Source organism: Lepidochelys kempii, chromosome 5 (assembly GCF_965140265.1).
Source record: "Lepidochelys kempii isolate rLepKem1 chromosome 5, rLepKem1.hap2, whole genome shotgun sequence".
NCBI classification, from domain to species: Eukaryota; Metazoa; Chordata; order Testudines; family Cheloniidae; genus Lepidochelys; species Lepidochelys kempii.
Window position 1 is genome coordinate 36173829 of NC_133260.1, and position 26450 is coordinate 36200278.

Here is a 26450-nt window from a genome sequence, read left to right on the forward strand (position 1 = left end):
GGAATAACTTGGAATTTGTTTGGATGTTTTGTTTTGATGTTCCTCAAATTTAGGAACCTATCATATCTATACAATAATGATTCCATTCTTAAGAAAGTTCATACACTCATAGATAACAATGCCAGAAGTGTTCACTGTGATCACTTAGTCTGACCTCCTGCATAGCACAGGCCATAGGACTTCCCTGTTTGAACTAGCGCATATCTTTTGGAAAAAGCATTCAATTTCGATTTTAAAAATTGCCACATTGGAGAATCCACCACAGCCCTTGGGAATTTGTTCCAGTAGTTAATAACTTCACTGTTAAAAAAATTGTACCTTATTTCTACTCTGAATTTGTCTAGCTTCAACTTCCAGACATGGGATCTTGTAATATCTTTGTCTCCTAGCCCATTATCAAATTTCTGTATATTGTAATCAAGTCACCTCTTAACCTTCTCTTTGTTAAACAAAAGAGATGGAGCTCCTTGAGTTTATCACTAGAAAGGAATGCTTTCCAGTCCTTTAATCATTCTTGTGACTCTTCTCTGAAGCCGCTCCAATTTATCAACATCCTTCTTGAAGTGCAGACACCCAAACTGGACACAGTTTCCAGCAGTGGTCACACCAGTGTCAAATACAGAGGTAACATAACCTCTCTTTCTCAATATTCTCCTGTTTAAGCATCTAAAGATTGCAGCTCTTTTGACCATATGATTGTTCTGGGAGCTCATGTACAGCTGATTATCCACCATGACCCCCAAATCTTTTTTCAGAGTCTCTGCTTCCAGAATAGAGTCACCTATGCTGTAAGTAAGGCCTACTTTCTTTATTCCTAAGTGCATAACTTTGCATTTGGCTGTATTAAAACACATACTGTTTGCTTGTGCCCAGTTTAACAGGGAATCCAGATCACTCTGTTTCAGTGACCTGTCCTCTTCAGTATTTGCCACTCCCCCAATCTTTGAGACATCTGCAAATTTTATCAGTGATTTTATATTTTCTTCCAGGTCATTGATAAAAATGTTAAATAATGTAGTGAAAGAAAGTATTTATTAAGGTGATGAAGATGGTGATAACGTTGTGACAGAATACACCCCGTATTCACACCCTACACACTACTGTATTAATCTTTGTACGCCTTGTAAGGTATTATTTGAAAACTCAATTGGCTGGTCAGTATAGTCCTGATAAAATACATATAGGAACATTCTATGTGAAGTTATATGATTCCCCTGTATGATGTGTGACAGACCCAGATCAGTGGGGTACAGGAGTCTGGTCGAAGGCAAATATACTGGCCCCTGGATGAACAGTTTTCTGTTCCCTGAGTGACCAGAGGAGGGGCTGCACTAGAGCAATCAAGAATCTGCCAAAACCAATTAAGACAGGCAAGCTAATTAAGACACTGGAGCCAATTAAGCACATACTAGAATTAATTATGGCAGGCAGACTAATCAGGACACCTGGCTTAAAAAGGACCTCCCATTAATTAGGGGTGCGTGTGCAAGGAGTGAGAAGGTGTGCTGTTGGAGGACTGAGGAGTACAAGTGTGATCAGGAGGAAGATCCTGTGGTGAGGGTAAAGAAGGTGTTGGGAGGAGGCCAGGGGGAAGTAGCCCAGGGAGTTGTAGCTGTCATGCAGCTGTTACAAGAGAAACTGTAGACAGTTGTAATCTACAGGGCCCTGGGCTGGAACCCGGAGCAGAGGGCGGGCCTGGGTTCCCCCCATCCCCCCTCAACTCCCTATTTGAGACAAGAGGAGGTGACCTGGACTGTGGGTCCCACCAGAAGGGAAGGTCCCTGGCCTATCCTCCGACCCACAAGGTGGGTCAGCAGAGACTGTGGGGATTGTTCTCCTCCCTTTCCCCATGCTGGCCAGTGATGAGGTTAGCTGAGTGAACAGCAGGTTTGAGCCACTACCAAAAGTGGCCAAACTGTGGGCGGCCATGAATCTCTGAGGCAAGCAAATTTGTCAATAAGCGCAGAACCCACCAAGGCAGAGGAGGAACTTTATCACAGATGTTATTAACACATGTTCCAAACCCCACAGCCCTGCCCAAGCAGAAGTTGACAAACAGGTCTGTCCTAAACAGAGGAATGTGTGCTTGCCCTAATTTGCATTTAAGCAGTAAACAGAGTTGTCATGCAGGAAGGGAAAACAAAAGAAATTCAAACAGGTAAAAAAAAACCCCAGCAGGTTTGTGTGTCTCCTGGTCTCAGCTGGAAATGTTTTTTAAGAGGGAGACTGAAACTATAAAAGGAAGGGACCAACACTGCAAGGCACCCCACTACCCCCCCTTCCCACTTAATTCTTCACACCTGAGAAGACAAAAGGAAACAGCCATTGGACTCTGGGGGAGGGCTCCTAACCTGAAAGTTTGGTCAGTAATCTGCAGAAGCATATGGTGAGAAAGTTTGCTTTGCAACTAAGATAGTTTCTTACATAGATACCAGTAAGAGTTTTATCTTTATTTTTTTAGCCATTTCTGACTTTTATGCCTCATTACTTATACTCAATTAAAATCTCTCTCTTTGTAAACAAACATGTTTTACCTAATTCAGTGTGTTTAAATTAAAGTTTCTGGGTAACTCTATTTACGATAATAAGCTGGTGTATATGACCATAGTCACTGGAGGGGCTATACTAAGACTGGTCAATCAGGGCAAACTGCAAAGAATAGGGCAGATGATCCCCAAAACTGGTGGTTTATTTTATAAATAGATTTACCAAGCCAGTAACTAAACAGCTCCTTACTGGTTACCAAGAAGCTAAAATATAGTTTCCTTTAAGCAATCCAGCCTTTGACTCCCACCCAGACAGCCAAGTCTATATAGTGAGGGTTATTTAAAACCTTATTCACCATATATAAAGTTCTACCAATCTCACAAGATGGGACACATTATCCACCAGGTCAATGAATATTTCAGATCTTACCCAAATACATGCTTACAGCCAATTCTTATTAACTAAATCTAAGATTTTTTTAAAAGGAAAAGAAAGTTAGTGGTTGAAAGATTATACATACTGATATGAATAAAGTTCTTAGGTCAGTTTCATAGCAGAGATAGTGTGGCTGCTGATTTGTAAAAGTCCTTCCAGAATCAGTTCAATAGTTTATAGTCCAATAGGCAGTCCATGTTCAGAGTTTGTTCAAATTCCTCCATGAGAAATTGCAGGGCTAATCCAAAGTAGACCTGGAGATCTGAGTCTTGCGGCTTGAACTTCCCCTGACAAAGTTTAAGCAGATGGGAGATAGTAAGGATAAAGGCCCCAAAGTGCCTTTACAGCTGAAGTTCAGCTGACATACTTGAAGGTCTGTGTCCTTGAAGGCCCGTAACACACACACACATACCCTTTTACAGAGGTTACGCCATCTCGGACATCATGGGGTCCCTTACCTTATGCGTTCCATGGGCTGAGTCTGATCATAGCAGTTGTTGAGGATTGTGCCTTTGGGATAACACCACTCCAACTGCCAAGTTGGAAGCATCTGCTTTGATGATGAAAGCATACAAGGTGTCAGGGTGGACCACTATGGGACTGGTGGTAAATAAGTTTTAATTGCTCGAAAGCCTGCTATGCTTCAGGAGACCGGAGGAACCTGGTGTTTTTGTGGCGTGAGGGGGCAAACTGCTTGGAGAACTTTCTTCCCATTGCTTGCATAGATGATTGTCAATACAAACACAAGATCTGTGAAGACATCCAGAGCTGCTGGGGTCTCAACTTGGGCCAATTCATCCTTAATCTCGTCCCGTAAGTCCCACTGAAACAGACATAACTGGGCTGACTCATTCCATTCCGTGTCCAGTACGAGACAGCAGAAGTGAGCAACTTAGGACGCGGTTATTGATAACCCTTGCTGGAGTTTCTGCAGGGTGGCCTCAGTGGAGTGGGAATGATTGTGGTTGTCAAAGATGGTTGACAGGGCCATCCTTCAGCATATGCAGCATACACGGCTGCTTAGGGCACCACTAAATTTGGGGCACCACCGCCGGGATGGGACAGCAAGCAGGTAAGAGCGGGCTTGGGTCGTAAAGCCGAATGCGCCGGCGTGGCGCATTCTGAGGGTGGGTACCACTGGGGTCTCTGGGAAGGGATACGGGAACTAACCTGTGTGACTCTCTCACCGCCGCTGTGAGGTGAGGTGGGCCAGGTAGTGCTGGCTCCAGCGGTATCCTTTTGCTGCTGGCATAACATGTTTTTCTTCTCCCCTCCCCCACCCCCGCAAAGTGGAACCCAGCCCCCAACAATGCCTGGAGTCCCATTCCCCCAGGGCTGAGTGAAGCCCCCACCTCCGGTGAAGTGGCCATCCCTGCCCCCAATGGGACTAGGTGGGATGCAGGTGCTTGGGCTGGCTGGCTGCATGCTGAGGAAGTGAGTCACTTCTTCGGCAGCCAGCCCGAGCACCTCCGCTCCAAGTGACTTCATGGACTCGAATGCGCACAGCTGGTTGGGCTGGGAAGCGCGTTTCCTGCCTGGTGGCAGCCTGGTAGCAATCCATCCAATCCGGGAGGAGCTGCATGGGGCTGGAGGAGCTGCCACAGCCCCATGGGTCCCCCACCCCTGAGATGCTGCACTTCACCATAGTGCCAGCCGCGGTGGTGGACAAGCAGCAGGGGGACTACGACACAGCCTGGAAGGGGTAAGCAGAGGTAGACTACAGCAAGCTGGGCGGGGCACCCCATGGACCCCTATGACACGGCCAGCTCCGAAGGTGAGTCAGGCAAAGTTCCCCCAACTTCTCTGGCTGGCCTCTCCCCTCCCCTGGGGGCAAGAATCGCCACTCGGCTCCAGGGACATCAGCAATTGGTGCGGGGGGGGAGGCTTCTGGTGGTCCACAGGTGGGGGTGGTGACTGTGCTCCCTCGACACACTGGGGTCAGTTGGGCACCAGTTGAATAATACTGCGTAGGGCCCCATAAATCCTAAGGACGGCCCTGATGGTTGATATCGCCTTCTGGAAGACATCCCAATTGGACAGAACTGGACTGTTGGCTTCCAGCAAGGGAGAGGCCCAGTCCAATGCCTCCCCAGTCAGCAGGCTGACTACATCTGCAGTCAAAGTAAGAACAAGAGGCAGCACTGACTCATTGGGGGGAGGGATAGCTCAGTGGTTTGAGCATTGGCCTGCTAAACCCAGGGTTGTGAGTTCAATCCTTGAGGGGGCCATTTAGGGATCTGGGGCAAAAATTGGGGATTGATCCTGCTTCAAGCAGGGGGTTGGACTAGATGACTTCCTGAGGTACCTTCCAACCCTGATATTCTATGATTAAGCCTTGGAATTTGGGGCAGGTCCCATTGAAGCTCTTGAGCAGAGGGATAGCAGGTCCCAGCTCAGGTGACTGCACATCTGGATGGGCCCAGAGCACAGTGTTTTCTGTGTGGAGTTAATGAACTTGCTTCTGCAATGCCTAATTCTCAGTGGCCAGCTGTGCGTTCTGTGCCTGCAGTGCTTAGTGGTCTGCCTGGAGGCAGACTGCCTGCTTATGCAATACAGTTACCCCTTCAGGGAACTCCACCGGTTCCATCCTTGGCTGGATCCACTTAGAGAAGTTAATAGCATCCAAATAAGCCGTAGGGACTTGAGTGTGGATGGTCAGGCCTAATGATTAGAGTCATGGGCCTGGAAATGGAGCTAGAGCCAGAATCAGAGTCAGGTTCCACGCTGAAGGTCAGAGCCAGAGAGAAAGTCAGGAGTCAAACCAAGGGTCCAAGCTGGAGTCAGCATCAGGGCAGGGCACAGGAGCAGGGACCTGGCGTGAGGCAGGAAGGCAGTAATCGGGAACAGATGGGGGTCTCGGATAAGGACAAGAACAGGCTGGGAGGCAGGAACCAGGATCAGGCTGGGAGATAGAGCAAGAAAACAGGGTCCATAATAGCAGCCAGCCAAGGATTCCTCTAGTTTCTCAGACAACTTCCTGTGCCTCTTTCTGGTTTAAGTAGAGCTTCCCAGCAAGCCAATCAGTGGAGCTGGCTGTCTCCCCCAGTCACGAGCTTTGTGGGTAGGGCCCTTTGTGAGCTAGAGCTTTGCTGGCTCGCTTCTCCAGTCATTCAGGTGAGCTGCTGTGTGGTGGCCATCATCTAAGCACTGCCTAGGGATCCCCCGTTCCAGGTTTGAGACCTGAGAGCTCTCACACTCCTCCCAGCTTGGGGTCATCTGCAAATTTTATAGGAGTACTCCTCACTCCATTCCCCAAGTCATTAATGAAAATATTGACTGGTGACAGACCCCTGTGGGACCACCAATATTTATTTTCTCACAGTTTGACAGCGAACCATTGATAACTACTCTTTGAGTATGTTTTTTTCAACAAACTGTGTACCCACTTTATAGTAATTTCATCCAGTTTGCTATGATGTCATATGACAGAGTCAAAACCTTTACTAGAAATCTAGATATATCGCATCTATTGCTTTTCCTCACCCCCTCCCCCGTGCACTAGCTAGTAACACTGTCAAAGAATGAAACAGGCCGGGGCTCCATTGTGCTAAGCCCTATACAAACACATTACAAAGAGACGATTCCTGCCCCCAAAGAGTTTACTATACTGCTTAAAGGGAGCATGAAAATAAATATATATTTTAAAATCACTCTAGTTAATGTTTCCCAGGTTATCTAGGTGCAAATGTTTGCTGCATCCATAAATTATGCTCAGGTACTATGGTGAAAGTGTTCAGATTCAATTGTGATGAGTGCAGTATAAATACAGAGAGAGAGAAGATCTCAAGTATGTATTGGAGATTACTAAACTATTACAAAATCTTTAATCCGCTTTAAGAATTGATCATTGCTTTGTGGCTTGCTATTGTGGGCAAATAAATCGCCGGAAGAAAAAAGTTAAACTATTGGGAATTAAACATTAAAATATTTTGTACTGGCAGAAGTAATCAAAATGCCAGGTTTAGTTTAGTGTCTTGAGGCTGCATATATATATAATGTGCAAGAGTTGCTCCATCCTATTTATAAGAGGAGAGAATTTGGCCATAGAATAACATTGCACTCCATCTAGAAGAAATCCAGGATTTTCAGCAGTCAAAATGTTTTAAGCATTCATTTACAAATCTCCAGCTTCTAAGTAAATGCTGAAGAGTTATGTAACAAACAGTGACCCTTCAATGGACAATATGCCTTTCCCTGAAAGAATGAGGATCTTATACAATGATGCTAAAAAATGGATGGTTTTAGCTTGTGGCTAAATATATGCCCACTAATGGTTGGATGCAATCACAATTACTCCTTCTTCTGTTCAGAACAAAATAATAGAAACACACAATGCAGTTTGTCTAACATCATCTAAAGCACTTAATCTCAGGCAAAAATCCAAGACGCTATTTAGGGAAGGACAAGCAAATCAAGTTCACATTACAGCTCTTTGATGTGGTACAAATACATGGATGAGTGGTGTATTTTAAATTTCTCAACAGAGTGATGGATTTTTTTTAAAAAAAGGAAGAATGTTGGAACCTGGAGGACATTCAGTATTAGATTAGAACCAATATTTAGATACCATATGTCAGCTTTAGGGCATAAACTCTCAGACTGTCCGGCATACAACAAACTCTGGATAGCAAAATACTAAAATACTATCTGGTTAGACAATGGTTTCAAATGTGCAGGACTACAATCTACGCTTAGAGACATTCAAGGAACTCCCATTGACTTTATTGCGAGTTCTGCATGTGTATGTATCTGAGGGCAGAATCTGAGCCCGACTACACAAAGGAATATTCCAAGAAAGGCAAAATCTCCCTGATAAAATGTTATGCCTAATTTGCCTAAAATTGAAAAAAAAACATTTACTATTGTTTTGTATAACATAAAATCTCTTGTGTTTAAAAGGAAAGTCATTAATCAGGACAAGTATTTCAGCTTTTTCTAAAGGGTTGGTGATTAAAGTTGGCTAGTCATCAGTAGTACAAAGTTGTATACAAGATAGATACTCATTTAATTGCTACTGCCTCTAATCATCATATGGATTCATAACATAATTACTTACATGCCCCATGCATTAGTATGGCAGAGGAAAAGGAACCAAATTCTTCCCTGACACACTGCACAATTTAACTGGAGAGAATGGGGTTTCACTGTGGGTAAACCAAGGTTTAACATGGCCCAGGGGTTTTGTCCATTTTTGTTTCTAAGGGTATGTCTACACTAAAACATAAACCCATGCTTGAGCCTGGGCTCAAGTCCAGCCCCCCGTTGTGTTTACACTGCAATTGCGTGAATCCAAGACTCAGCCCCAGGGCTCCAGGACCCTGCAGAGCGGGAGGGTCCAAACTCAATTTAAGCTGGGACCCAGGGTCTGAGCCCTATTGCTTTGAAGTGTAGGTGCAGCCCTGCTTGAGTCAGGTCTCGGGAGTCAGCTGGGAGTATCCCACAATTCCATGGGACAATTTCCTTAGTCCTCTCTATCAATTCCATGGGCCAACAATCTGCAGTCGACTCTACTGAAAACTGAAGCCACCCCTACTTTGCAAATGGTAGCAGCGCAGGTCAGTGTTAACCCATTCTCTTCCATCACCGACCTGCAAGCACACTATCAGAGAGCCTCCTGGGTTTGCACTGGAGAGCAAACCAATCAAGTCTTTTGCAAAGCAAGGTGCTTCCTGGTAAAGTGCAGGGCAGGTAGTAAAGTTTTCTCACAGTGCACCACAGTCCAAGGGCTTGAGCAGCCACATTTTGGGGTGGTGCTGGAGAGGGGGCGGCAGAGACTCTGGGATATGGTTACTTTGACTTGAGTACTTGTGGCACCTTAGAGACTAACCAATGTATTTGAGCATAAGCTTTCGTGAGCTACAGCTCACTTCATCGGATGCATACTGTATGCATCCGATGAAGTGAGCTGTAGCTCACGAAAGCTTATGCTCAAATAAATTGGTTAGTCTCTAAGGTGCCACAAGTACTCCTTTTCTTTTTGCGAATACAGACTAACACGGCTGTTACTCTGAACTTTGACTTGAGTCTGCACACTGCAGTGGACACCTTGAGCCCTCGGTTCAAGCACAGTTTAAGCTTGGGTTAAAATACAATGTAAAGGCTGAAGTCCAGGGTTCCCTAATACAGGTCAGCTGACTCCTGTCCCACTAACCTTGGGCTTATGTTGCAGTGTAGACATGCCCTAAAAGGGCTACATTCACATGGAAGAAGTTGCAATTCCTTAACTGGTAAGAAGGTGGCATGCAACTAAACTGGAGGAAAATTAAACTGCAGAACATTTACTTAGAAGAGTAGGCTCAGCATAGGCTTGCTAACAACTGCTTTGTATACAGAAATATTAGAAGTAATCAACCTATCCTCTTTATATGACTTATTATTTGTGTTATCATAGTGCCTATGAGTCGCAGTCACAGACCAGGACTGTTAGGATATAGATATTCAGGCCTGTCTGTAAAGGCCTATACTCTAAGCATTTAGGTATATTCTTATCACTTGGCTAGTTATAGAGGTATAAAAGAAAGAATCAAAATCACTGTCTGCTGGTGTAAGGTCCTTCTCTTACTGTGACAGTCTGAGGCCCTGTTCTTAGGCTAAGGCCTTTGGCTAAGCAGCAGAGGCAGCCATAAGCTAGGAAGCGACCGGTCACGTCCTCACATTCCAAACTAGTCACATTGAAAGAAGGTGCTATTGGGCTGTTAGGAATACACTCCTGTCCTGATAATGCCTATCACCTCCAGAGAAAGGGAAGTGCCTAGAAGATGTAAAAGGAAACTTAGTTTGATAGCATCCTGTCTGGCAAGAACTCACTTATCAATAGCTGGGATGTGAAATCCTCACTTCTGTATTGTTTTGTCATTATAGTTCCCATTTTGCTATTGTTTGTCTGCATAATCTCTGTCTGGTTCTGTGATTGTTCCTGTCTGCTGTATAATTATTTTTGCTGGGTGTAAACTAATTAAGGTGGTGGGATATAATTGGTTACATAATCATGTTACAATATGTTAGGATTGGTTAGTTAAATTTCAGGAAAATGATTGGTTAAGGTATAGCTAAGCAGAACTCAAGTTTTACTATATAGTCTGCAGTCAATCAGGAAGTGAGTAAGTGAGTGGGTGGGTGGCTGGGTGGGAAATGGGAACAGGGAATGGGAGTGGGGAAATTGGAATCATGTTTGGCTAAGGGCAGGAATGGGAACAGGGACACAGGTGTAAGGCTCTGTGGTGTCAGAGCTGGGAAGGGGGACACTAAGGAAGGAAACTGGAATCATGCTTGCTGGAAGTTCACCCCAATAAACATAGAATTTTTGCACCTTTGGACTTCGGGTATTGTTGCTCTCTGTTCATGTGAGAAGGACCAGGGAAGTAAGTGGGTGAAGGAATAAGCCCCCTAACAAGGACCCCACTGTGCTATATGCTACTCAAACAAAGAACAAAAGGATAATCCTTGCCCCAAAGAGCTTACATCGAACCCAAACCCTTGGGCGCCATATATGTGATAGCCAAAAATTAGTAGAAAGGAATAGTTCTCCAGTTCCTAGTGTAAGAGAGTTGACCAAGGGGTTATACAATATGAAGAGCAGGGTTTTTTTTAATGGAAAAGTATATTCAGATCACTCTGATACACCCGTTTAAGTGTTCATATATCGATAATCACACTTATATGGCAACAGTGGAGCACTATCAATTTTTTTTGATGATTCAGACTTTAATCAACCTCCTTAAAAAAAGGCAGGTCTGAGCCAGTGTTGATTCAAATAATCAGCACTTTGAGAACAATATATATTTGATAAAAAGAAAGCTAAGATTTATGCACCTAACAGATGTGAACACAGCATCTTGCCTTGGTCTGTGATTCTACGGCACCAGGAGACAGATAGTAAGGAGACTGGAATGACAACAAGCACTGTGATCAACGGAAATAGCTGCTGCCAGTTACAAAAGTAAAGCAGAAAACCCATCCTGTTCCCCTTGTTTCTCAGAAATAATCTATTTTTAAACTGGGGTTAGTTGCTGACCAGCGAGAAAAGCAGTCACCAAAATGCAGTAATAACTGAAATGATAAAATCATAGAGTTTAAGGGCAGAAGGCACCACCAGATCATCCACTCTGACCGTCTGTAAATCACAGGCCACCAACACCACCCAGCACCTGCGCACTAAACTGAACAACTGAAAACAGACGAAAGCTTTACAGCCCACAAATACACCAGACTAGGCTATTACTCAAATTCAGTGGACATGGTGTAAAACAATATCTATACAACAGAAAAAAATAGTGTATTTTGCCAGAATCCCAGATTTCTACCATTTATTTTCCTGATTTAGGCCTCTCTTCTCTGGCTTCACTGGCAACATCTATGCTGTGATACATCCTCCCCCTTTTCTGAGAAATAAACTGGACCTTAGACTTCAAAACCTGAATATCATGAGTGTGGGACTTGGGAAGCTGGCTGACTTTATAGGTGGGTAAGAAGACCAATGGGTCCTCCCTGTCTTCCATATTTTGTCAGAACAGCAGCAGTGGCAGGCAAGCAGTTTGGAAGTACCAGCCTCTGCTTAGCAGGAGGAAGTACTATGTTGAATCTAGACATGTTTGTCATATTTAAACATGTGCTTCCAACATGCCTCCCAGCAAGTGTCTCCCGTTTGGTACCTAGGACCAAATAAACTGCTGCAATTACCTACTTTAGAGTGGCTGGTTGATAAGGAGATTATTGCTTGTTCCCTCATGGAATAGCATTTAAAAAACTCACACATAATGAGTATCATATCCCACTATGACTAAGAGGGTGCGGTCAAGCCAGTTATCTGCTCGGGCCATGTATGCACTTTGTTCGATCCATCTCCTAGGTCTGATAGTTTATCATCATGTCATATGAAATTCCAGAAGGGCCCAATATTGCAGCTGTAGCAGTAAATTAGGATAATCAGTGGGAGATCAGTTCTCTGTTGCACAGTACTGTATCACTGTATCATGTTGAATAAGCCTCTTGAAAGACTGTGTGTGGTATTTTTTCCCCTAAAGGAAAAACATACCTTTTGTTTATCTGACTGTGACAGGTTGAATCACAGAACCCCCCCCTGGGAGCTGCCACCTGATATGCCAAGACTACTTCTGCCCCTGCTTTCCTGCCCTGGCAGCTTAGAACTTCAGTGCCCTGCCTGGTTTGAGCCAGACCCGCTAGCCTGCTGCAAACCAGACCTGGGTCTGAACCACGTCCCCTAACAGCTGTAGGCTTAACTGAAAGCAGCTTACAGAAGTGTTCCTGTCTTTGACACTCAGATGCCCAACTCCCAATGGGGTCCAAACCCTGAATAAATCCATTTTACCCTGTATAAAGCTTATACAGGGTAAACTCATAAATTGTTTGCCTTCTATAACACTGAGAGAGAGGTATGCACACCTGTTTGCCCCCCCCCCCGGTATTAATACATCCTCTGGGTTAATTAAAAAGTAAGAAGTGATTTTATTAAATAGAGAAAATAGGATTTAAGTGGTTCCAAGTAGTAACGGACAGAACAAAGTGAATTACCAAGCAAAATAAAATAAAACACGCAAGTCTAAGTCTAGTACAGTAATAACTGAATACAGATAAAATCTCTCCCTCAGAGATGTTTCAATAAGTTTCTTTCACAGACCAGACACCTTTCTAGTCTGGGCACAATCCTTTCCCCTGGTTCCAGCTCAGGTGGTAAGTAGGGGATTTCTCATGATGGCTGCCCTCTTTGTTCTGTTCCACCCCCTTATATGGCTTTGGCACAACGTGGGAAACCGTTGTCTCTCTGGGTCCCCCCACACAAATGGAAAAGCACCAGGTTTAAGATGGATTTCACTACCAGGTGACATGATCACATGTCCTGTGAGATTCCAAGCCTTCATTCCTCACAGCCTGCAAACAGAGCCATCCACAGTCAGTTGTCCTGGCTGATGGGAGTCATCAAGATTCCTAACCACCATTAATGGCCCACACTTTGCATAATTACAATAGGCCCTCAGAGTTATATTTCATATTTCTAGTTTCAGATACAAGAGTGATACATTTATACAAATAGGATGACCACACTCAGTAGATTATAAACTTTGTAATGATACCTTACAAGAGACCTTCTGCATGAAGCATATTCCAGTTACAGTATATTCACACTCATTAGCATATTTTTATAAAATCATATAGAGTGCATCACACTGACTATTCCTGTTTATGGAGATTTACTATGGGCTTGGTATCAAATGTATGTGCACTGCTCCTCTTGCAAGGCTCAGAGGGAATAATGACTACCTTCTTTTGGATCAACTTGCCCTGAGATCTTGTTTGCTGGGCCTGGTCTCTGGACGGCGTTCCCTCCACTAATTCAAACTGAAGTCACCTCCTGAGCTGACCACCCTACCCAGACTGCTGTCATTGTCAGAAAAAATCATTTGTTTTTTTTTAGTTTCTGCCAACTAGTAAGTAAACACTTTGTCTCCCAAGCCGAGGTGAGGTCATAGAGATACTGAGCGGAGCTGGGAGTCTGAATGAGCCAGTTAATAACTTCACTTTTGTTATTTATTTGCCATTCATCCAGAAGAATCCCAAAGTGCTTCACCCACTTTACTAACTCTCTCTAACGGGATCACTTCACACACCACTGAAATCTAGTCACCTCCAGGAAAGAGTGCAGCAGCTGTTGACAGTACACAGGAACACTTCAGGACAGGAGGTAAAGAATACTTTACCCAGTTGAAACTACGAGGACATTTAATGTAATCGCCTTGTAGTAAGTTGGAATTTGGCTAGGATACCAGGACTAACCACCCCTATTCTGCAAAAAGTACCATGGGATCTTTAATGAACTGTGAGGTCAGGGCCATCTTCTCTAGCAACACAGAGCCCTCTAGCACTGTGTTAAGTCATTGATTCATTACTGAGTCAAAGAGAAGAATGCCACCTACAGTGGAGTTTTCTAAGACCCAAGGTATTTCTCAAGGTTATTGAAGGTTGCTTTTTATTAACTAACCTTACAGTCACCTATTGGTTATCACCCCTCAGTATAGCCCCAGCTAAATAAAGCATACTTCATGCTCATCATGGTAAACAGTTATAGCTAATATTACTTTTGTAAATTAGAATCAAAGCAGCATAGTCTAGTAGACTGAGCCTGGAGTTGGAAGTCAAGAATTTCCCGTTTCAATCTCGGTTCTGAAACTCACTTCCTCTGTGGCATGTTACTGAGGCCCTTAAACCGTAGGAATTTAAGCACATGCTAAAAGTTAAGTATGCTTTGATACTTTGCTGGCTAGAAATGGGATTACTCATGTGCTTAAAATTAAGCACACTTGAGTGCTTTGTTGAATTGGGGTCATAATCTCTCTATGTCTCACTTCCTTCATCTGTTAAATAGGGATAATAATGTTGACTTACCTACAACATAAAGATTTTGTTAGGATTAATTCAATTTATGTTTATACAGTTCTTTGAAACTATAAAGCCCTATAAAAGTACTAATACAGAACAGAATAGTTTATGCTCCCGAATGTTTTTATGCTCTGCTACTTAATGAAGTATTGAAGCTACATGCGTGCACAGTACAAATATCCACCACTTGCTATTAAAACTGAGTGAATAAATCACAGTAAATAATTTATTCTACAGATTCTGGCTTTTCCTCTTCTTTAAAATTGTCTACTATCATCAAAACACAATATATTCAAATACATTTGTGGATCAAAAGAAAAAAAAATCACACTTTGCTTCAGGAAACAATGCTTGGCTTGAAGATCGTTTGCAAACATAAAGCCAGTTTGCGCTGTCAATTAGTTATATGTATCATGTAGTTTTATTTCTTTAACTTGGTTGGATGATTTATTTAATGAAACAACAGTGCAGACTTCAAATATAAACTGAAGTTTGCAGTGTTGATTAGTTACCCAAGACACATACTATTGTTTTATCCATGAATTGAGTGCTCAAATATTTGTGAAAAGAGAAAATAAAGTGTCATGAACATTGTACTGCATATTTGTGCTTGAATATGGCGTGAAAGTCAGAGGCTGCTGAGATGTCCAGTAAATACCCAAAGAGGTACAAAATGAGAGCCCAAGAAATAGAAATAGATTCTTTTCATAACTACTGCCTCCTGGGAGAGAGAGACAAGGTGGGTGAGGTAGTATCTTTTATTGGTTGGTAGCGTTGGTGTAATCTCAAAAGCTTGTCTCCCTCACCAATAGAAGTTGGTCCAATACAAAATATTACAGACACAAGGTGGGTGAGGTAATATCCTGGGACTGACACAGCTACAACAAACACTGCATACAACCCTGGGAGAGAGTCTATTTACTGTGCCAGCTGATAATATTCTCATCAAATTCACTGATGCTTGATGAAGTACAATTAGCCTAACTCTTTTGTCTTTTCTTCTCTTTGTATTGTGATGTTAGCACTCAGGAAAGCACAATTCACTTTTCCAAAGGTTAATGTCATACTATCTTGTAGGGGACAATGCAAATGCCTAGCAGAATCCTGGGTGCTCATTAATAATAATAGTCCTGCACTGGCAGAGGGAAAAGCTAGTTGGCCTAACTGAGCTATTTCCTCTCTAATTGCTACGGGCCATTTCATTCCCTGTATTTTAAAGCCTGGAGGGGATTACAGGAGTAGAAAGGGGCATCTTTCAACCCTGTTCAATTAATAGGAAGTGCCAGTTGCAATTAAAGCGGATATTGTTAGTATTAATTCTAGAGCTGGTTAAAAAGAAAAATAAAAAAATAAAAAGCAAGCATGTGCTGTAAGTGGGTGGGGGCAGAAAATTGAATCCCAAAACCCAAAATATTCTGCTTTAGAAATTCCTGCAACAGTACGTCCTGGGAGTTGTTGTTTAGATGCCTTATGATCTCATTCTCACCTATACACTGTGCTCCCTGGTCAGACTACATTTTCATGATGCACCCTAGTCTCCCCTCTTGGAGCCAGCAGGTAGTTCATTATGGGCTTCTCCAACCGTGGTGTATCATGGAAGATGTAGCCTGCACTTTTTGTGAAAAATTTCATTTTGTCAAAAATGCAATTTTTCATCAAAAAGAGTTTCAACAGAAAATTTTCAACCAGCTCTAATTAATTCTCAGATTCCTACTCCTATTCCTGAAAGTTGTGGGTGTGAGGCCCGGTGGGGGTTGAGATGCATTGACAGTACAACTCTCCCTGGGGTTAGCCAGTATTTGGGGCCTTTCAGGGTTGTTTTCATTAGGAGGAGAAATTGAAGATGAAAGTCAGGTATATCCATTGGTGCAATCCTGTTCATTTACAAAGAATGTACATAAAGTCCTTCCCCTGAATATAGTAGGAATAAACAGCATCAGGCAGTTTCCTTGCTTAAAAAATCCCCCACGCCTGCCTCTCCAGTGAGTTCTGTGCCCAAGAAATTTCATCTCTCTGCTTCCATTCAGGGACACGCTCACCACTGCTTCTCTCACTTTCTGCCTCTAATACCACAGCCTGCAAACCCAAGCTCCTTGGCTATGTCTAATCTACAGCTTATGTTGGCATAACTGTTCCTTCTCTTCTTCATTAGCTTTTCAAGACTGGGTTTTAAAACCACATGTGAAACCCACTCGTTCAGTATTGCAGGTGGGCTGCTGGCTGCAAGTGTAATAATCTGCACACTGTCATGTGTCCTGAAACAGATCAAGGCAGGCTGTCTGCGGAACTGTGATGGATGCAGTTAGGTGTTTTGGATAAAGAGCCTATGCCAGCCTCTTGCTGTAGGAGGCTGCTGCACTGTGATACATATAATAGTATTACTGCCTGAGGAATGTACAAAAAGACCGAAAAAAAACAAACCCAACCCAATAACCCCCACCTTACCTTTAATATCTCTAAGATGCCTTTCTGTGCTGGAGGCCACCTGTGCATATCCATTATCAAACAATCCGCTTTTGATGGTGCCCTCAAAGGCTGCCTTTCGCTGCACTGATTGTAATATGTTAAAAGATTACTTTGATTTTTTAATAAACGAAGAGGTCCATTAGAAATGCTTTCTTCAAACAGCTCCAGCAACCAACCTTGCAGACTTGGCAGATTTCCCCTTCCAGCTCGCTAAGCCTCATATTAGCTGCAGTACGGATACAGCTTCCACTTTCAAACTATCTTCATTTAGCCTTCTTTAAAACACTGCCAAGCCGCACAGACCTGCTACTGAAAGATTGATTGTCATTTTGTGATCACTCCCCAAATGTCCCCAAGAACAATGAATAAATCACCCATTTTCATTAACTAATTTTTTAAAAAGAAAAATCAGTTTTTTCTTTGTAAATTACAGTAGAAGCATTATTTGCCAATGAAAAGTATAACTGGATTAAAAAAAGAATTTGGTAAGTTCATGGAGAATAGGCCCACATATGGCCATCAGCCAAGATGGTCAGGGACGTAACCCTATCCTCCCGGTGTCTCTAAACCTCTAACCGCCAGAAGCTGGGACTGGACAACAGGGGATGGATCACTCAAAACTGGCTTGTTCTGTACATTCCCTCTGAAGCCTCTGACACTGGCCATTGTCAGAGACAGGACACTGGGCTAGATGGACCATTGGTCTGACACAGTATGGACATTCTTATGAATTCAGTAATAAACCCCTATGCAAACGTTTTTTAATTCTGCTTTATCCCTTATATAACCCATTCTACTTATTAAAGTCAGCAAAATAAGTCACACAATAGATGCTGACTTTGTTTTGAGAGAGGGAGCAGGAGATCTATTCATTGCACAGCACTAATCCCTGCTTTCATTCTGGATTGTGGTTTACCCAATGAAACATACCAACTGTGGATTATTTATGATCACATATTCCCTTCACGCAAATATTCAATCTGTGATGTGCTTGCTTTTCTGCATTCCAAATATTTTCCAACTGAATTTCTCTCAGCAAGAAAAGTAGAGGCTGTGAAATTGACATGAGCGAGTTAATAAGATGTAAAGAACAGAATCATTTGACAACCTGATATAAAAGGCCAAATTGTGCTCACATTTACTCCTGAAAGACCACAAATTAATGGGCCACACAGATAAGGAAACAAAGCAGAACACAGATAGCAAGCCAGAGCGTCCATCTTATTATATATGGTATCATGACTGGCAGACATTGGCAAAGGACTTAAATTCAGCTTACTTGGGATTTTTCTGCTCCATTGAAGTTGATCTCTGCTGGATGCACCAATAAAGGATAAAACCAAACCAAACCATTGCTCTCATTTGATTAGATAATGGTGTTGGTTAATAATAATACAATGGCTTTTTACCTTGAACATCTGGATTCAGATGTAGTATAGATCATAAATGAAATGGGATTGTTGGTCTCAACCTAGTTCCTACCTGAGATTGGTCCACTTTACAAAAATTACTGCTTGATATGTCCCAGTTCATCATAACTGGAAGCCTCAGTTTCAAGAGAGGCTCAGATCTAGTGTAATAGAGATGATACAGATAAAGCCTGCAGTGCTGTGCTGGACTGCAGGGGGAAACTTGCACACTAACTGCCTGTGTTCTGGTCTATATTAAGAAGCCTTCCACCATCATGGCTTGTAAAGGTCCATGTTACTAGTTCCAATATATATTGAAAATATGAATTATTACTCTAGTATAATGAAAACAAGCACCAGCTCTCCAATATGTCAGACATATAGCAATACAAGAAAAATGAGCCATAAAGATTGGAACTCTGCAAAACCTATTTTAATGCCAGAATGAAGACAATTCCATCTCTATTGCAAACTTACACAGAAAAAACATAACATTTTACCAGATACTGGTTTGTCATCATATCAAAAATGAATAGGTTTTAGTGGCATTTAAAAATTAGTGATAGTGTTTTGTTACTCACATGCAGAAGTTGCCACAAAGATCCATATTCTGCTCCCATTGAAATCAAAGACCATATTTCCCACTGACTTCAAAAGGATCAATGGACCAGGCCTCAAGATTTCAAATAGAAGAGGCCTTTGCTCTACACACATTATCCATGCAGCTATGTATGCACTTTTGCACACATATTTTGCCTCTTTTCAACTCTTGGGCCAAATTTTGCTAAGATAAGAGCATATTAAATTAGACCTTTTAAAGGATGGATCCAAAGCCCATTGAAGTCAATGCGAAGATTTGGGATCAGGCCTTTTTGTTGTTGGACACTGTTGCTACTGGGAAAAGAGTAACTTGATTACCTTTCCAAGTTAATTTTCTTTACAAAAATCATATTATTAGAAATAAATATACAAATAAATACTAGGCCAAAAGGGGTTGATTTTGGTTTTGAAAAAAACCACCACAAAAAAACACACAACCACCCTCAATTCCCTCCCCTCCAAAAAACAAACAAACTCCAAAACCCTAAAAGGGTGCTTTAGGCCTTTATGCTTTATCCAAATCCTTAAGATTGTGGAGGATAGGTGGTTTCTGTAATTGGTTTGGAGTTGAATACATCTAAAAATTGGGAATCATTTTTGCTTTGCAAAATCTTGTCATCTAGAGTTTTGTTTTTCAAATGAGTAAATAGCTACATCAATAATACAGTACTTTTCACTTCCAGCGTGCCTTTTATCTGAGGCTGTCAAATCATTTTACCACCATTAATGATTCCTCAACACTCAAGAGTAAGAACATATTATCATCATCTCCATGTCAGAAGCAATTAAAATGTAGACATAGGGAAGTAAAGTGGCTTGCCCAAGCTAGTGGCATAGATGGAAAAAGAATCCAGACTCCTAGTCCAGTGCTAAAACTACTACTAGACAATGTTCCCAAAACCAGCCCTGGGTCATCTTCAGGCTTTCATCTAAACGCCAGTGTTGACATGGGTGGTAATGTATTTGCCCCACCTGTACTAATATAACATAATAGAAAAAAAAGTCATGGGTATGGCATGAAGTAGTTTACAGGGGGTGCAAATACAATTTTAAAAAGGGATATCGTTTCCTTCACGCAGTCTCTCACAGAGCTTTACAACGAGGGATAAAACAACAAAGCAAATGACTCACCAAAAAACTCATCTAAATTCCCAGCCGAAAAATTGATCATCCTAATTTGGAAATGAGAGGCTTCCGTGTTCCTGGAAGGTTGAAGGGGCCCCATTTTCTCTCTCTCTCTCTCCCCTTCTCCAGGGAGCTGCCAAAGTATTTAGGCTCTCTCCATCCTAGGGGTTTTGTACTGGTGAAACCAGGGTATTGATGCAGTTTCATCAATCCAAAGCTTGAGTGTAGACACACTGCACCAGCATAAACTGTGATTAGCTCTGTTGTGGTTTCTCTCTGTTTCAAACCATGACAGGCTGAACCAGTCTCCACTAGGGATTTGCACTGGTGCAGCTTGCTCAGTGTAGCTCTCCTGATGCAAACAACCCCTTTGTAGACAAAGGCTCTATGCATAGAAGTGCAATGTACAGCAACAGGGTGTGTGGCTAGGCCTGAGGGAAAAGGTCAGGGGATACAGTGCTTTGCATGTTATGTTCCCTCAAGAAACTGTCTTAAAGACAGACATGTGAACACAGCTTAGTAAAGGGCCGCTCTGAGCAACTTCATTGACTTGGCCATCCTCTGTGCTGCTCACCAGCATACAGCAGCAGTACGCAACCCTGTGGCAGCTCAGCGCCTGGATTAACTTGGTGACCACCGCTGGGAGAGCACATGAGTGGAGATCAGGCTACACTGTTTTCCTCCCCACAGTGCTGCTGGTTCTGAGGTGCAGGAGACCATGAGACTAAACTGTAGCCTTTTCAAACCTGCAGCATCACTGCATTCTTTTCTGTACCTTGGTGTGTTTTTGACCTCGAGGCTCGGGGTGGGAGCAGTGGAACATGGAGCTCGGAAATACTCAGTGGTTTTGATATTCAAAAAAATGGATAAGAAACTCACCCCAATTTCATCAAAGGAAAAACATCCACTGCCAATAATCGTCCTAATGTCACTGGGCTGCTTTTGGATTTTCTACTGCAATGGCAATTCTCTCAGTGAGACAGCAGCCTCCTCACTCCCATCTGTGCTCTGCACCAAAACAAAGAGGAAACGGGTGTCTGCTTGTTTTATGCAGCTTGACCCCCAGCCTGCAATTTTTATGATTTGTGTGCCAGTGAAAGGCAAAGAAAGGGGAAAAAAGCAAAAGCACAAGACAAACAAGGGAAAAGAAGCTACATTTTTCCTAAACTGCCCCAGGACTGACCGCAGCTTAGCTAGGGCTGATTTGTAGCCATCCAGTAAGCGAACACAAAAGCGTCAGGGAAAAAGCACAAAAGGCTCTACTTAGAGATTGACAGCTTGTTAAGGACTATTATTAATACAAGTTCAGCTTAACTGACAGGGTCACCTATATGCTGCTGTTTGGGCTACTTGCCTTGGTCTCATAGCATCTCGTAACATTTTTCTTCAGAAAGTTTCATCTGACAAACCAGTTATCCAGACTTTGGTCCTCAGTCATCTGAGTATATAGTTTCTGTTCTCATTCATCACTGACTTAAAAGACACCACACACCAGTTTCACCACGTCCTCTGTGAATGGAGAATTAACTTGGTAAAGAGAGCTGTTATGTGTTTGAACCTTAAAAATGACATTTCACTAGGAAAATCAGCTAATTACGTCCCTTGTGTCAAGGCATTACATGTAAACAATGACACAGATATTATTTAAAGGTATATTATAGACTGGGACTTGCCCTGAATGCCTTACAATCCAAGACCACAATCTGGCCATCTGCAAACAAAAGTGGACTGCCATGTCTGTGCAGAACGGGACTTCATTGGTCTCTGTGTGGGTGCAGCAGTCTGCCAGGCCTTGTAAACTGCAGGATCATGGCCCAGCTGGACAACACACTTACAAAGAAGTTATTGAAAAGAATGAACAATTTTGTTTCCATCCTTTCCAATTCTAATTATTTCTTCTCAAACCCCAGATTAACCAACCTGACTTATTTCCCCTGAATTGGAAAATGCTTTACAAAGGTGACTCAAAACAAGGAGCTCAAAATTAATGTCACATTAAAAATGCTGACATGTTACAAATACACTAAAATGCGATTTGATGAGCATCCCGGATTTAGAAAAGATAAGGAAATAATAGGGGATCTGTTTCTGGTACAGCATAATCAATGACACCAGCCAATGACATTCCTGTTATTTAGTGACCAGAAAGTTGAATATTGAAAGCTCTTGCTAGCGGGTCAGATGTTGCTCATCTCCTTCCCCAAAAGCAGCTGAACCGATACAGGTTCAGTGTATGGAGGATGGAGTAAGGGGGATACCTTCTGTGTACCAGGAAACTCTGTTCCAAGGTGCCTCCAGCAGCATGGTGGTTGTGGGTGTGGACAGTTATAGGAGCAGTGGGACCCCACAGGTCTAAATCCCATAAGAAGGGATTACACAAGGTCCGTAGCCAGCATGATTACTGGTGGCAGTGGAGTGGTTTGCCCAGCACACTAGCATGAGACCGTGTGTACACGTATTTTTGGGTGGAGTAGAATACTTCCCTGCAGTCTTTTAAAGCCAATCCTTTGCACAGGGCTGGTGGGGCACTACAGTCCACCCTACTGTACTGAGCTGTGTATGTGTATTTCAGAAAATCAATACCACTGTTAATAGATAGGAACAGTTTTAGGGGAAAAAGCATAAAAGGCCAAACCCTCAGCTGATGTGAATCAGCACAGCTCCATTGACTTCAAAAGAGCTATGCCAATCTATGCTGGCTGAGCATCTGGTCCATAGTCACAAAAGTTGTGATTTTTTAAAAAAACTTGGAGTCTTATTCATAACAATGTTTTTTACGACAGCCAGGAGTCCTACTCTCCTGTCTGTGTTGTAATTGCAGTACAACCAACCATCATCATAACCCAGGAATTTCTGTGTGACATACAGGAGGTGAGCATGCAGCACCCTATCAGCGGGCAGAGTCAGGGAGGGGGCACTGGCAGCCAGTAACATTCCAGTGATGTCTGGGCATTAATAGAAAATGTAGGAAACTGGGACAATTTGGTTAAAAAGAAGGTTGTGAGAGTTCAAAGCTGCTCAAGGGCAATCTTAATTTATGTGCCAATAAGTTACACAAATATTTTCTCTACTATTCAATTAAGAACAAGTAGTTACCTTGGCAACTGCCACATTACATGGAACTTATCCTAGCTCCGAGTTCCAACAGAGTACTTTCCCTAAGAAAGGGTCACGCTCATCTATCATGTAAATGTCTAATTTGTACAAGGTTTTAAGGCGGGGGAAGGGGGGAATTGACTTTTCAATGACTGAACACTAACCTTCTCTCCTGCCACAGGCAGACTTGGGCTTTCTTTCTTTTTTTCTTTATATGTTGATTTTATCTTTAGGATCATATTAAGATTTTTAAAAAGTAAACGACTAAGATTACAAAATATTTGCGTTATAAGATGCAAAGGGAAGTGCTGTGGGGTGTTCAGGAGACAGTTTTCTTCCATTCAGATTTTGTTACTGTTTGCAATTGTACTTTATATGGGTCAACTATGATATTGGGGATGAGCCCTTCTATGGGCAAAAAAGCAGACTCTTCATGTGAATGCACATCAGATTACTATTCCCTTCTCAATGATCACCTTACTGAGTGCTACTATTACACTGCCACATAAATCTTTGAAGGGTTTCTGCCTTCTAGCATGTAGGTCCAGGTCTAGACATGTGCCAAGTGTGTGGCTGCAGAGGATCCTGTGGTTTTTGTGACAGGTTTCAGAAGGGTAGCTGTGTTAGTCTGTGTCAGTAAAAACAACGAGGAGTCCTTGTGGCACCTTAGAGACTAACAAATTTATTTGGGCACAAGCTTTCGTGGGATATAAGCCACTTCATCAGATGCATGGAGTGGAAAATACAGTAAGCAGATATAAATATACAGCACATGAAAAGATGGGAGTTGCCTTACGAAGTAGGGGGTCAGTGCTAAGAAGGCCAATTCAATCAGGGTGGATGTAGCCCATTCCCAACTGTTGACAAGGAGGGGTGAGTATCAACAAAGGGAAAATTATTTTTTGTAGTGACCCAGCCACTCCCAGTCTTTATTCAGGCCTAATTTGATGGTATCAAGTTTGCAAATTAATTCCAGTTCTGCAGTTTCTTGTTGAAGTCTGTTTTTGAAGTTTTTTTGTTGAAGAGTTGCCATTTTTAAGTCTGTTATTGAGTGTCCAGGGAGACTAGCAACTACACACCACACAGCAGAAACACTAACCCGAGAACCAACCCCTGCAACAAACCCTGTTGCCAACTCTGTCCGCATGTCTATTCAAGGGACACCATCATAGGACCCAAGCACATCAGCCACACCATAAAGGGCTCGTTCACCTGCACATCTACCAATGTGATATATGCCATCATGTGCCCATGTGCCAACATTGCCCCTCTGCCATGTACATTGGCCAAACCGGACAGTCTCTACGCAAAAGAATAAATGGACACAAATCAGACATCAAGAATTGTAACATTCAAAAACCAGTCGGAAAGCACTTCAATCTTCCTGGACACTCAATTACAGACTTAAAAGTCACCATTCTTTAACAAAAAAACACAAAATTATATCACTCTTTTCCTATTGCACTACATATTGTTCTCAAGAAACCGCAATTCTAAGGCCTTTAGCAAAAAAATTCTACTGTCAGTAAATAGACTAATTGATGGTTCTCATTTTACAATGCCTCTTAAAAGAAAATATTTAGATACCAAAAATCAAGAGAACAGAAAACAATACATAACTTGCCCACCCCCCACAAACAGTTCAAGGATTGGCGTTAAGGTATGACTGTGATGAACTATGCATTTCTTTATACACACCCAGTATGTTCATGATCAAAATAATGTGCTTTGGTTATCATGTGGTCAGTGTAAAATTTACAATGCCCTTCACTATTTTCTTTTCAATGCTTGAGTGTTGTAAATGATGTGACAGGTAAATTCACTGTTGTCATATAGCAACCTTATCTGATTTTTGTTTCTGCTCACCCCCACAATTAATTGCATGCTTTCTGAATTCAATCCCACCTCCCTCTTAATTGCACGTTGTAATGCATAAGTCTCTCTCGCTGGCTATTCTTCATGTGGGATTTTAAATATTGTGTCTGATGGATTGGGTGGGATAGGAAACACAGCATTGCCAGTTAGTGTGTGTGACGGGTATGCCCTTAATGTGTTTTTCTTCTGTCTGGTGAGAGCTGGAACATTTTTGCTAATCCTGGGTTTCTTCTCCTTGACACTAGATGCTCCCTCTAGCTGGACTGCTGTCGTGAACAGGGTCTTCCTGCAGCTGGGGAGATGATGTGAATCCTGACCCTAGGCTCATGGGGTTCTTGCAAACATAGTTCAGTAGCTAAGTGATAATCTGGTTGCCTGCATACTTGCTTGTGATTGGGTAAATACACGAATACAGGTTCAGGACTGATTTTTATTTATTTATTTATTTAAGGATGGTGCTGAGTCACCTGACTTGCCCAATCCAATGGCCCACAGTGATTCTCTGGCTTGAAAGACAGTACCTAAGACCTGCATCCAGGCAGAAGTCAAGCACTGCCCTTCCAGTTGCTCTACTTAATTAAATCCCTGTGAATGCCTCAAAAACCTGATCTCCCTCCCTTAGTTCCTAAAATTCACCCACATCTTCCTACGGGCCGCTGACCCATACAGCCACAGCATCCTCCTACACCCAGATATACTATATTGATTATCAAAGTCTCCCTGAGGCACAATCCAATTTACTTTTCACAGGGCCCTGTGAAAAACTGTGGGCCAGTCAAGCTGGTAGTTCCTTGAGCCTTCCCATGCTCCCGACCTCCTTCCCATTTAAATTAATAAAGCACCACACCCACCCTGGAAAGAAAAGGACATAGCTGTACTTATGCAATGCAGAAGGATGTAACAATAACCACATCACTCATAACCACTTCCCCAAGTCAGCATGCACAGTACCAACAAAAAACAAAAATAAAATACTGCTGGTCAGGAAACTTTTCATTCTAGAGGCAAGTGGAAATCTTTTTTAAAGCATAAAGAAAAGAATGTGACTTTGTTACACACATTCAGCGCTCAGGAGCCTGATATCCAAGGGGCATAAGCCAAACAGGGCTGCATCAGTTGTAACAGCACAGAATCTGCACTTTCAGGTCCCGTACTGCCACTGGCCAGATCACCACCTTGCAAATTAAGAGGCTCCAGCTGTGTTCAGATACCGTGGGTAGCATCTGCGCCCTTGATAAGATCCAGACCACCATAAGTGTGATCCATAATCCTTCATTTGGACATGCCCCACACAGCAGTAATCCAACACTAAAGCACTAAACCCTACTAAAAACCCAGTTAAGTAACCACCCACTCCTCCGTGAACATCACTAAATTATAGTACTTCATCTGAATAATAACAGTTATCTCTTTCCAGCTCATTTTGCATTCCCAACACATCATGAGCTGGTAAACCTCAATGTGTGTGAAGGAATCTGGGTATTATCTGACCCATTTTATTCTGTACATCTCTTGCATAACTAGCGTCATGTGGTCATTTCCGCAATTAGCCACAGTATGTCC